We start from the raw sequence: 12,070 nt of genomic DNA on the forward strand, positions 1-12,070 counted from the left end.
TCCCAAATAAAACACACAAACATAAAACCACGGTGATGCATTTCCTCACGTGCTTTGCCAGCTTACGCCCATTGGTCATATCAGTAGCGGCACTCTGCCCACAATGGCATAGTCATTTCCAGGCCTTTTCTTCTCTGTTCTCCCACCGCGGTAATCAGGACTCGTACGTAATCTCGTCACTTCATGAATGTACGTGAGGAGGGATGGAATCTTTCGATGGATCCTCTTGAAGTACAGCTGTTTCCCCTCCTGTCCTCCTCTCCTTCCCCTCCACCAACAAATGGTCTCTCAGGATTAGACACCACTACAAACACTCCAGTGGCATTAATCTTCTTTTAAGGGCCGCATTCAAAGATGTTTTTTTTCGACACAATGCAACCAAGAAAAGAATAAAAGGGAAGAGGAAAACCCTTTCGGAGCGATGAGCTTATGCCAAAACGGATATGCCTCATCAGAATACTAATATGATGTGATGGTGCGCGTCATGCTGGCTGATGGCAACCCCTTTGCCTCAGCCAACCAATGAGTCAAGGAGCGGCGTGCTCGATGACGCTGGGAGGGCGGGCTCCTACCGGGGCTGTGATTGCCGCGGTTTGGCAGAGATCGCCGAAAAGTTTGAAAAAGTGATGATCCGTTGAGCGCAGCCCAGGGGACAATTTATTTTTTATTTTTAAGATGTATTATGAAGCCGTCAAGTCTTGTTTTGCACAGGCCTCCTTTTGTGAGGCAGCCTCGTGGCAGACAATGCCCTCCGCCACCGCGTCCACAATGCGCCGGATGCCATTGTTCGGGCTCATCCGACGAGACGCCCGTTGAGCGAGCGGCGGCGGAGCTCAGATAAATCGCGTGTTTACTGGTGCGTCGCTGTCGCCGACTCGGGGTTCCATTTGGGGGCGTCATTACGTTCACGTTTTGGTAAACGACATGGTGGTCGATTGGGATTGACGTCATCATGATGGTAACCGGGCATGGTTCTGCCATATTGTGGTGATGAGGTTGGGGGTTGCGGTATGCGAACGCCATGCTGTTTGACGTTGTCACAAGTGCGGTAGCAGATTTCTTTATCGCCATTCCCAAACCGCTATGTGTACAGCTACCCCATTGAGCTGACTTTTGATTGATACACCTTGCAGATAAAGGACCTCGAAGCATCCCGGGTGATTGTGTGTTTGAGTGAGTGTGTGTGTGTGTGTTTGAGCGTGTGTGTGTGTGTAGGAGAAGAAGAACATGGGTTGTCACATGCCGCCCAGACACATCTCACACATGTTGAGCTTGTCGGCGCACATCTTTGAAGATGCAAATGTGTCAACCACATGTAACCAACCGTCCATAGAGAGGCTGAGAGGCCCCCCCCGATCCTAAATGGCTGCCAGGCATCTTACACAGCCCAGAGAGTTCCTGTCTTTACATGGATGGATCGAGGTTGGATGTTGACGACCTTAGGTGCATTCATTCATCTCTGACTTAAGGGAAATCAATGCACAATACAACTAATACATCAACACCTAATTCGGTCAGTTAAGTATTATTGAAAGTAGTTAATGAATAGTGAATGAATACTAATTGAAATCAATATAATCTTGGCTTGCCACGTTGTAACCGCAGATAAAAAAGTTGTAAATAATCACGAATAATTTGATTACTTCCCCCCACCCTCATCTGTGATCGCAGTAGTACTCCACCCTTCCAGCCCGTTGAAATGTACTCCCCATCCCCTAGTCTGGCGGCACGTGGCCAGTCGTGTCTCCCCCAGCTTCTCATTTCAATATCTGAAGCGAAAGGTCAGAATCGTATATTCAGCGGGGCGGCGGAGAGAGTGACTTTACATGGTACCCGTTCAGCCTGGCACGGCCCTACATGTCCCGAGCCCCCAGACCATCAAAACTAAGAGCTAATGAATCATCTGGGGGCGGCCGCTGTGAAACATTTATGGGCGGCCCCCTTTGCATTGGGACCAATTTGAGCGACCCCCCCCCCCCCCCCGTTGGCCTCTTGCACACCGAGCCAGGGAAGCCCCTCCTTTGCATTGTCATATCAATATTCTGCTGTTGATGTCCAGCTGAGACTGAGTCCGGCTGCTCTTTCTCAACACGGGCTCATTTGCATTCACAGCGTGGCTCGGAGTTGAAGCCTTAGCATGCCTGCCTCTCCCCCCCCCCGTCCCCCCGTCCCCCCTGCTCCCCATCTCCCCCGTCTCCCCCTGTCCCCGTCCCCCCCACCCTTGTTCTAGACACTACTGTTGCTTCCACCTCCACCCCCGGCCTTCTCCCTCTCCCTCTCTCCAACCCTCTCTCCCCCTCTCTTTTTTTCCTACAGGGAAAGGTTTCTTTATTCGTGGCATGCCGGAGAAGAGCCCTCTGAGGATTACATTGGCTAAGCCCTTATCACTTCAGGAAATTCACTGCCTGCTTAAAAAAGTGGTAGGAGCAGAAAATCAAGGGGAAGTGCTATTCTTTTTTAAGTTTCTCCTTATTCCCATGGAAAGTTATTACGTGTTTGAAGAAAAGTCCTTATTTTTGGCACTCAAGTTTTTTTTTTTTTTTACTTTACCCGTAACCGTATTTCATATTTCAACCCCCAAGCATTTTTTTTTTTTCTATTTTGTGCAGTGGAAAATGTGAAGGCAGGTGCGCAAGAAGAAAAAAGAGGGAGCAAGGGGGTAGAGGGAGAGAGAAAGTGAGGGAGTGAGAAAGAGAGAGAGAGAGTGAGAGAGAGTGAGGAAGAGAGAGAGTGAGTGAGTGAGAGAGAGAGTGAGTGAGAGAGAGGGAAAGAGGAAGAGAGTGAGGAAGAGAGAGAGTGAGAAAGAGAGAGAGTGAGTGAGAGAGAGGAAGAGAGTGAGGAAGAGAGGAAGAGAGAGTGAGGAAGAGAGAGAAGGAGAGAGAGAGGGAGAGAGAATGAGGAAGAGAGAGAGGGAGAGAGAATGAGTGAGAGTGTTACTTGCAGCCCAGGCAGGGCTGTTCTTACTAGGAAGCGCTGTTAAACATCCAGGGGAAATGTTTGTTATTCTAATGGGAAACCACCATGGCAACCGCTAGTGAAGTCCCAAAGCTTTGTGCAGGGTATAGGCACGCAATCCCCCCCCCCCACCCCGACCCCCACCTTCCCATTTCTTCATTGGCAATGAGTGAATAGAATAAATTCTTTGCCTTTGCAACACCTGAGATTCTCCACAAGTTTGAAGGCGGGTATTGTCTTTGAAATGGGTGCGATTTGTGGCCGGGGTGTTTCATGGGGTTGGGTGTTTTTGAGGCGGTGTGTGATGGGGGTGTGTGTACTGTGGCTGCGAGCCGGAGTCGAGAGCAACAGCAGCAGCAGCAGTGGGGCGGTTGGCCGGGACTTCATGCTTTTTCGCTTCACGACACGGGAAAACAAAGAGGTGTATACACTGCTCAAGTGCCTTATAAAAGGAAAACAAGCTCCCTCTGCAGTTGGGCGACTTTTGCAATTATTCCTTCTTGTCTTCACGGCGGATGCCTGGCATTTCTCAGACGGGCCTTAATGAATTAAGTTATTTTCATTTCTGACACCTTTCGCAAGGATTATAACTCGGTGGAGTGCTTTTAAGAGAGTGTGCGGAGGGGAGTTTGGGCGGGCCGGCTGGGAGGGTAAACCTGTCGAGTTATTGGAACCTTTAAAAGGTTCCAATAACTCGTAAGCCCTTCTCAGTTCGTACACCTTCTTTCTCTCCCTCTGCAGATTTCCTTAAGTGGCTTATGTGAATTGCAATTTCCCAGTTGATGCCGGGGGAATTGACAGAATACACAGGTTGTGACTGTGTATGAACTCCTGCATCATGTGGCGCGGCGGACCACGGCGGCGGCGAGGGTTTCACACACACGTACACACACACACACACACACACACACACACACACACACACACACACACACACACACACACACACACACACACACACACACACACACACACAAGCACACACGAATGCACGCGGTGCGGAGAGATTGTGCACCCCCTGTGCTATGGGAGTATAGGCTGACCTGAAGCTAAGCCGTCAGCCGGAACAGCCCTCCATCAACTCCAGCTCACAACACTGCCCTCTTATCTGCTGGCATTTCTGGCCGATACACACACACACACAGCCAGGGAGTGATCCAGTTTTGCGACATGACATATCTGGTATTGTGGCGTGCTCGATCGGATCACCACCTCTTGTGAAATATAATGCTTTCAACTCCCGCCTTCCTTTTATTTTTTTCCCCTCCTCTTCTCCTTTTTTAAACAACTGGAGCAGGGAGACAGAGAGCAGTCTGTTTGCTCGTCTTGGCCAGAGGCCAGAGGCTCTTTCTGATATAATCCCCCACCATCGATCAGACTTTGTTTACCCTTACATGGTTTCACTCCCCTCCAGCAATTAGCAGACAACCTTCAACCTCCTGCCTCTCAGACCGGCTTTCTTGCGTTTATTTTTCCCTTAAGTGGTCATTTTTCATATTGAGCATAAGCCCTGAGTAAGTGTGGGCGTACATTAAGTAACAGTGTCTCCTCTCCTGGGCCGTGACACATTGTGTGCGCGTGGTTGAGCGTTCGCTCCAGTTCAGACCTTTCCTTTTCGTGTATTGATTTCATTAAGTCTTTGATGAGCTCTGCCACGGTCAGAAACCATCGGCACACACCCCCCACACACAGTAACCTCTCGTTCTGAGAGGATGCCTGCATTAGGGAGACCTCCATAACGTCAGCGCCCGGCCGTCATTAACCCTCCTGTTTCCTGGTGTTAAGGAACCATCCAACAGGGCAGATTAGCATGGCTCTTCCACTGAGGCGTTAGTAATGAATAACGGTAGCGGGACGAGACTGCTCTTGGCTCGAACACGGCACCGTTCAGTTGCACTAGTTATTGTTGTGTAATCACAAACGTAGAAACCAATCGCATACTGCAACCCTGAGAACCAGACAGATTTCCGTTCCTCTTTGCATCCATCCCGTGCAGATCTCTGAAGCTTAACCCTAACCCCGCCTCACCCTTAGGGGAGAACCTCCCAAAGCATAGCTCAGGGGAGAGAAACTGAATTGCGTACTGGTCCAGAGGCAATTCCTCAGTATCTTACAGTGACCTGTGTTTGACTTGTAGTTTTACCCTATCGAACCACTTACATGGCATTTCACTTGTATTTCAGATTAAACCTTTAATTCGTTTGATCCAGTGCTAGGTTTCGGTGGGCTGAGGTGGTGCTCTAGCCCATGCTGAATCAGTATTGAGTATTGGGGAAGGATTGCCGAAGCTCACTCAACAGCAAACTGCAATTTAAGTTTTAATAGATTCCAGTGCCTCCATTTTAGGAATAATAAACAAAACCAAAAACAGCTACCCGCCGGTGTTTTCCTGCTGTTGTTTTTGTGGCCCATGCTCTGCCTCTATGTTTACATCATCTCGTCAGTCTCAAAGCCCTCTCCTCCTCAGGCCTGAACAAAGGCAAACTGAATGGAGTTGACTTGAAGTGTCACCAGAGCTCCGAGTGGGAGAAAACACAGGGCGACGACCAAGCAGATGAACCGTAAAGTTTCCTAGCCTTGACAGCTACTGCTTTCCCCACCAGTCTCCATCTTCCCCGTCTCGCTTTATGCTTTGTCTTTTTTGGGTTCTCCATGGTTTTTGTAATGATTGCTTTTTCTTTGTAGATATATTATTTACTGTTTTACTATTAGGCCTTTTAGCAAATAATTTTTTGGTGCATTTCATTACACATTACTTTTTGTGTTTAAAAAGCAACATTTCCCTGCAAACAGTGACATCTTGTCATATTTTGAGGGGAATTCATTATACGTATAAGAGTACACTCCATTTCCCCCTTGGATCATTTTGTTAATATTCCTTGGACATAAAGTGGTGCACCAATTCCTTTAGTGGAACATAACTTGTTGTATACACTAAGAAAAGGCCATAAATGCAGGGAGATATTTTGTCAATACTAGAATAGAATCAGTTCGGAGCCGGAGCCAACAATATATCTGACAGCTTAGTCCCTTAAGTTTAATCATCACCAGTTATTTTCCTCAAAGCTCAAATTGCCCTCAATTGTCACTATACAAATTATGGATGCTGAAATCGAGCAAGCTCTTATTCAGCAAATCATGATACTGTGGGAAAAGCCGTGTAATATACTGTGCTCATTTTAAATTCTAATTTGGCGATTAGGCAGAGGGCTGTTGATAGCAGTTAGTGTTTTCATCCGAGGGCTGCCTTATTACAATTGCAATTAGATGATATTTTAAATAGCTATGAATAATTGAACTGTTCACTTTTTGCCACATGCTCTCCCCGCGTGTCTTGTTCACACACACACACACACTCCCACACACACCCACCGCAGTTAATATTTGCCCGAATTTAAGCAGCCCAAATGCCTTCAACGTGAAACAACAGGCAGCGAGCTCCTGCGTTGAACTTGACAGCTTTCAGCCAGCGCCGTTGAAAGGAGGCCCTCTTGCTTCTCATGCTGCTCAGACGTTAAATGGCAGACAGACAGGGTTTGGAGGTTAACGTTGGGGTTCTCACCCTCCTTTAACCCCCTACCCCATACCCCTCCAACTTCCAACTCTTGCCAGTACCTCTGACATGGCAAAGGGGGGAGAAATATGTATCAAATTAACTCTGAGCCACAGGGCCGACGGCCGCCCTGCCCTTGTCTTTTCCAGCAATCAGGGCTTTGTTATTTCAGCCTTCCAACCAAAACCGAACGTGATTCAACGGCTTCGGCAATTACCTGCAATTTTCCGACCCGGTGCGCTGGCCCTTGCCGAGAGTGTTGGCGCACAGTGAAATATTGTCTTGCCGAGCTTAAGTGCACTAATTCATTTACATCTGCGGAGTTGAGCATTACGGAAAAAGAACTTTCACTTCTGTGCGACGCCGTCGAGGAATGTCCGCCGAGATTTGCTTTTCTGTCTGCGCGCTAACCTCCGTGATTACCAAGCAGTTGAAGCTAGAACATCCTCCCCCGTATAGAGTGTGGACAGCACATTACAGAGCCCCCGCTTAATACATCTGACCCATATATTATTTCCTACTCAAGGCAGCCGAAGAGTGGAGAAAAAATAGGTCTGGAGCCTCGACATCTGTTTTCGTATTGGTCTGCAGACTCTATATTTCATTTTTCCATCAGCCCTTACCAGCTCCTCTTCCATTGTCCATTAACTCCATAGATGTGTTTGTGTGTGTGTGTGCGTGTTTGTGTGTGTGTGTGTGTGTGTGTGTGTGCGTCCGTGCGTGCGTGTATGTTCCTGTGCTTGCATTTGTGTGTGTGTGCGCGTTCGTGCGTGCGTGTGTGTGCACATGTGTGTGTTAGAGGGATGTTTCCCCTTCAGAGGTACTGAAGGAGACAGAACTGCTAGCGCCAAAATGCTAATTAAGTACAGTGAAGAAGACAAGGACACTTGAGAGCGTATGCATTAGCAAGTTTAACTCCCTGCAAACCAAACAGTTTGTTCTTTCCCTGGCTGCCCGAGACGGTGGAAAAACAACAGTTTCTAAGAAAAAACATAAATCAACAAGCTCCAAAGCCGGAATCTATGCGTACGTATGCGTGTGCATGTGTGTTTGTCCACACGGTGTTCTACATTTTTTTCCCGCACACTTTTTCCCGAAGAAACAAGCATTTCCACTTCATTGGAATGTTTATTCTCTCACTCTCTCTCCCCCGACGTAGTGGTGCTAACATATGGTATGTGTAAGGGGAGTCGCTTTGTGCCATGCCCTAAATCATTCTGTGGATTAGTATTGGCATTTAAATGCTCTCGGTGCTGAATCTAGTCTGTTTTAGATCTCAAGTTTATTCCTTGGCATTTGCGCTGCCTCTCGGCCTGGCCTCTTACCCCTGGCCAGCACATTGCTTGAAACTCTGTAGCTTAGCAGCAGAGCAAAGCCAGCCTTTTGAAGGGACCCCCGAAGCTCACCTCTCACATCGTCTCACATCAGCGTCTGCCATAGGAATCCATCAAACGTCTGTGAATGTTGTGGTGACAGAGCAACCCCGTGACCTCTCGTTAGGGCTGGAGCGTTTTCCGGTGGGTTATACGCGAGTCGTTTGTTTGCCATTAAATGGACGCACTTGTGGCGGCAGAGGTTAATGTAATTATGTTCTCCGATGCCCGTGCGGTCCGGTGCTCTGACACGCACTCCCCTGAAGTGCTTCCGAGGTTGGCTCCCGTGTTTTGGTTTTATATACACTCATTAGGGCGACCTTGGCCAGGTATTTTTACTGCCCTGACCCTTCGGTTGCTGTCTCCATATCTCATACGAAGCAGAAAAAGGGCATAATGGAAACGTGTGCCCGAATTATTGTTGCCAATTGGGTCATATTTAAACCAGATAGCATTTAAAGAAATAAATTCTGGAATGGTTAGTCAGTAGTGTCTCTAACCAGTTGTTAAATCCACTGTTTGTGGCACATTTATGTGGCTCGTGGGAGCTTAGCCAAGTTGATAATCCCCCTCTGCCCCTCTTCATCTACTACATGGCCTTTACAAGTTGGCCCCGGTCCAAACCCTTCACAACGAATGGTTGAATCCCTTACATATCTGATGTATTCGGAGAGAACATGATACATTCATTTTAGGGAAGACAGAGCAGATGTGGTCGGTGCGGTTGAATCTGCTTGCAGTCGGATCAAACAATCTAGTGCTGCTTGAGATGCTGAATCAGTTATCCTTCCAGGAAAAAACGGTTTAATTTTTTTTTACAGATGACCTAATTGGCATTTTTCCTAATTCGGAAACCGTCTAGCTCCTCCAATTAAAACAGAACCTGGGCTTTTAAAACACGCTCAGGCCTTCAACATCCAATTTTGTTGAAATTAGATGCTTAGTTGAACGCGAAAGCAATCTTATCAGCCTCGCATCGCTGTCAAATAAACACTCAGGAGCACCTGCAATCTTTTACCCTCATCCAAGGAGCTGGAGAGCTGGCAGCACTCGGCTCTGTGCCCCCCCACTGCGCGGTGAGATTCTGTTTTCATGTGTGTATTGTGGTAAAACAGCAGGCCCCTTTCCGCGGCATACGGGGGGGGGGGGGGGGGGGGGGGGGGGTAAGGCATATATCTGGGGAGCACAGAGGCAGGGCATGCCAGAGGTGTCTGGAGGGGGATAGAGGGGTACTCGACTGATGATGCTCCAAACATTGGCCATCGATCCGACCGGCACCAGGCGCTTGTTCTTCCAAAGATAGGTGAAGGTGAACAGTATGTAGCATCAGGGCACCGCCGCTGATCCGCGTGACGTCTCCGTCTGTGTAATGAACCCGCCTGCACTGGAGAGCAGTGGAGGGGGGGGAGGGATGGCTGGCTGGCAGGACGGAGGGACTGACGGAAGGACGGATGTCGGTGGGGGGGCCGTCTATGGTAATGACGAGGGGGGCCCATGTCAGGGGCAGCCTTTGAACAGCTTTGATAAGCAGCGCTGTTGGTGAGCTGCTGGGCTTCCCAGACGACAAGGAAATTAGCAGCGCAACATGGCGCTCCCTTAAAGGAGCCGCGATGGCCTGACTTTTGATGGAGAGGGGGGGGGGGCACAACCACCAAACGAGGCAGCTATATTTGAAGGTCGCTTTTAAGAGGTAATTGTGCGTATTCTTTACATGGCACGCTCTGAGTAATGGCGAGTGTCAAACAAGTACATCATCAAACAGTATTGTAAACACTCTCCCCCAGTAGGATTTAAAATTGACGGACGGAATTAAGAGAGGTTTTTTTTTTTCTCCCTTCTTCCGTTTTCTGTGGCCACCTCTGGTGCCACAAATGAAAACGTCCTTCCCAAAATAGATCATTTTTTACCCTTCAGATGTTCTTTTATTTTAAGCTCAGTGACACTGTGTCATCCATCACAGCCAGCTTTCAGAGGGTGAAGAGCCTCGAAGAGGGAGGGAGAGAGAGAGGGGGAGAGAGTGAGAGAGGGAGGGAGGTGGAGGGACTGAGAGAGAGAGGAAAAACCCACAGATACAATGCAGAGAAAGTGTGACAGCGTTCTGCTAGTGCTGCAAAGTAAGACCTCCCTGGTTAAATTACCACAAATCTCATCTTGTGCTTCCATTTAGGCATTTTTCTTTGTGTGAGCGGAGTGGAAGTCATTCCTCTTCTAGGGTAAACACTGAAAATGAAAGTGTTGCCTTCCAAGTCCTCCCACAAATTGCCGCTTCGGAGTGCCAAACTTCGCTTTGCGGCATTGTTTGCCAGGAAATTGCATTTCTCATCGCTTTAGTAAATGTTTTGGCTGGATGGAAAGTGTGCGAAAACTGATCAGCGCTTTGATCACCCTGACCTGGAAACGTGATCGTCTACCCACTTCACAAGGGTCCCTGACACCTGGGGAAACCGGAGCTGTCTTTCTCGATATACGATCCTCACTACAGTGCTAAAGACTTGACTTCTCCTGTTTCTCTGTCCACAACGAAAGAGCAGCCCTAATGATGGGAATCGGAATGGCTAAAACTTCTGGCTTATGCTGCTTTCTTCTTTATTTATTTTACCCAATCTCTTTAGAAGTTGTTTGGAGACAATGTTTTTGCTCTCTTCTGTGAAGGAAATGCCTTGAGCGGTTTCATTGTTTAAAGTGGAGAAAAAGCTTTTTGGATTGTTTGTTTGCCTTTAAAAGCGTATATGTTTACAGGACAACTCAGTCTTGATTAAATTCCTCTTTACGATTCCATTCATACATGACTTTATTTGATTCTAATGATAATATGTATTGCGTCAAGCACACATTTCGCTCTCAATCACATCAGCTAATGATCAAAGGGTGTTGTGTCACGTGACCAAAGTGCACAGTCAGAAGTAACTTTCGGCCCATGAAACTCCTCCCACTCCTTACATAAGAATGATGTAGTGGCATGTCACGTATCGAACGAGCGAAAGCTTGCCACTTTGGAAGATCAAATAGACTAGATCTCATTCCAGATAAAACATCTCGCTACCAGAATCAGCCACTTAAACCTAACCATTTTTAACCTTGGACCTAATCTTGTCCATCTCAAGCATAATGTCAACCATATCCCTCAACTATGCTATCTATTTTTGTTTTAGGTGGGAGGTGTTTGGACTTGTCTGCAAGTACAGACCCACCACCAGACACTTTTGAGGGGGCCGTGCAGAAAACTATTCCTTTCAATTATCCACAAAAATATTTATTTTCTTCAGTAACCAAAATAAAAGTGAGGGCTGCTTAAAATATTTCTTTAATAGCTCCCAAATATAATTATTATCAATGAGGGATGTTAACTGCCACATGATGCATCTGGTAGGTTGTTGGAAATCTTAAAACGTCTTAAATCTTAAAATCAGCAAAAACATGATCATTGTATCCTGTGAAAATCCACATTAAAAAAGATTAAAGTGATATATCTCCTTCAATAACAAGATTATTAATTGAAGTAATTATTCAGTAGAATATGAAAGAGTTCCAGGCAGCCTGGTGGGAAGACAAAGGCATCGGTGGTGTACTCGGAGGTGTATAACACAGCGAGTGACTCGAGAGGCTGTGGCGTGGCTTCTTAAAGTTCACAAACCCTCTGGATATTTGATCAAGCCACGGGCCTTTGATCATTGGTAACACTGAGGTAACCATGACCGCTTTCGACTCCGGGGGAAAAAAAAAGGGACCGTTTGTGTCCGAAAACAATCTCCCCACCTCTGACACATTGGCACCCTGAGAAAGAAAAATGTCAAGGTCAATAATGGGCCATTAGCTCAGGAGTGAGCTGCCTTTGTGTTCCCAGGCCCGCTCAGAACACCTCCTGTCGACAACACACGATACCGTGGCATGGCTGCCGCGGGTACCGACCCGTTCACTCTTCACTTTTTTAGAAGAAGAATAGGAAAAACAAAACACATGCCTACTTTGTTCGGAAAAAACGAGAACTACTACTAAGCTACTCAGAGATTGAAAGACCTCATGGATGTGTGACAAAGTATTCACCCAGCCTCTGTTTTGTTAAACCGTGTGGATTTGATTGACTATGTAGTTAGCCGCTATTCACCGGCATTGCACCTTGTTCATTTTACATGAGGGCCTGCCTCTCCGTTGCAACGCATGTCATAAGTGTTTGAATTAGTGAACTACA

The 12,070-nt window shown here is 47.3% G+C and overlaps 1 protein-coding gene across 2 annotated transcripts in view; it reads left to right on the top strand.

Annotated features, from left to right (window-relative positions):
• The window catches only part of adkb (adenosine kinase b), a 92,688-nt gene that overhangs the window by 55,367 nt on the left and 25,251 nt on the right, over window positions 1-12,070 (top strand). The window lies entirely within an intron of this gene.

Source organism: Gadus chalcogrammus, chromosome 18 (genome assembly GCF_026213295.1).
Source record: "Gadus chalcogrammus isolate NIFS_2021 chromosome 18, NIFS_Gcha_1.0, whole genome shotgun sequence".
NCBI classification, from domain to species: Eukaryota; Metazoa; Chordata; class Actinopteri; order Gadiformes; family Gadidae; genus Gadus; species Gadus chalcogrammus.